Raw genomic sequence first — 1512 nt, 5'->3', positions numbered from 1 at the left:
AGGCCGGGACAGAGCAACTAATACAAACCTGTATTTCGGATACCGCTAAAAAGCAAGAACATGTGACCTTCCATAATTTTTCTTCGGAGTGCGGTTTAAGAGAGAAATGCAGACAAGCTATTTCTAGGAACGAGTATGTGGCTTGCGTTTTAATATACCAGATTTCAATGTAAGCATATCAATAAAGCGAATTCCCCCACAACTAATTTCCTTCTGTTTTTATTAGTGTATATCCTGTTCACAACAGAAAAGTGTCAAACGCAAGAAGGTTCCAGCTTCAAGAAATGACGTATTGCCATCAAAATTTAGTAACATTTCTGATTCAGATAACGATGAACCTACCATATCTTTAGCATATAACTGATATACGTCACCCACAAACAAAAAAGAAGTACCTAAAAGTCTCGTTTCTATGTCAAGAAAAGGCTAGAAAAGGCTACGAGTATCTACCTTATGTTAAATCTAAATATATTTTGATGAAATTTCAAATGGCAGATTACGGAAAACAGTCTTTATATTGAAAAGTAGGATACGGTAATGATATTTTTTTGCTAGTGGCTTTACGTCGAACCGACACAGATAGGTCTTATGGCGACGATGGGATAGGAAAGGCCTGGGAGTTGGAAGGAAGGGGCTGTGGCCTTAATTAAGGTACAGCCCCAGCATTTTCCTTGTGTGAAGATGGGAAACCACGAAAAACCATCTTCAGGGCTGCCGACAGTGGGATTCGAACCCACTATCTCCCGGATGCAAGCTCACAGCCGCGCGCCTCTAACCGCATGGGCGCTTCGCCCGGTGGTAATGAAATAAGAAAAATGATTTAAGGTACCTGAACTTGACCAAAAAGTAAACGAATTTCAAAATAATGGTACAAATGATCATTTAGGAGCTTTATTTCTGATAGAACAAAGTGAATCTCACGGGAAGGAAAAGTGAAATACGGAGAAACGACGCTAAAAATTTGCGTCCTCTGGCATAGGAAAGCACCTACCCGCTACAGATTTGAGATTCTTGCACTGCGTAACTGAACCACGTCAGAAGATGCTAAAAATTATATAGGATTTTCTAATGGCGAAACGGGCATAACATCGTTCTCCAAACAGCGGCTTCAATACGAATGTCGCAACATCATGTGTGTGTGGAAGAAAAGGTTGGATAGCTGATAATTTATAAGATGGTGATTATACCCAAAGTTATTTATAACCCCAATCTCGATCAGTTTATCGGATACACTTAGGCAGAATTAAAGAAAACGGGAAGAAGTGACAAACTCGCTAATAGACTTCTCTGCTTCTTTCGTGAATTACTTATTTCGTTTAAGCAAAGTGTTAAGAAATACGTTGTAGAAAGTAAGTCATACACCTGCTCTTGGTCTATTTTTATCTCACATCTGCTTTGGTGTCTTCTGAAATTGCTAGTTTTAATGAATTTTTATAGGTTTTCGTACTGAAACGTGTTGTAATGAGCGGGCGTGACAGCTCAGTAAAGAGAACTCTAGCGGCGCTTGTCGGA

Source organism: Anabrus simplex, chromosome 1, assembly GCF_040414725.1.
Source record: "Anabrus simplex isolate iqAnaSimp1 chromosome 1, ASM4041472v1, whole genome shotgun sequence".
Lineage (NCBI taxonomy): Eukaryota > Metazoa > Arthropoda > Insecta > Orthoptera > Tettigoniidae > Anabrus > Anabrus simplex.
This window is presented reverse-complemented; position numbering follows the sequence as displayed.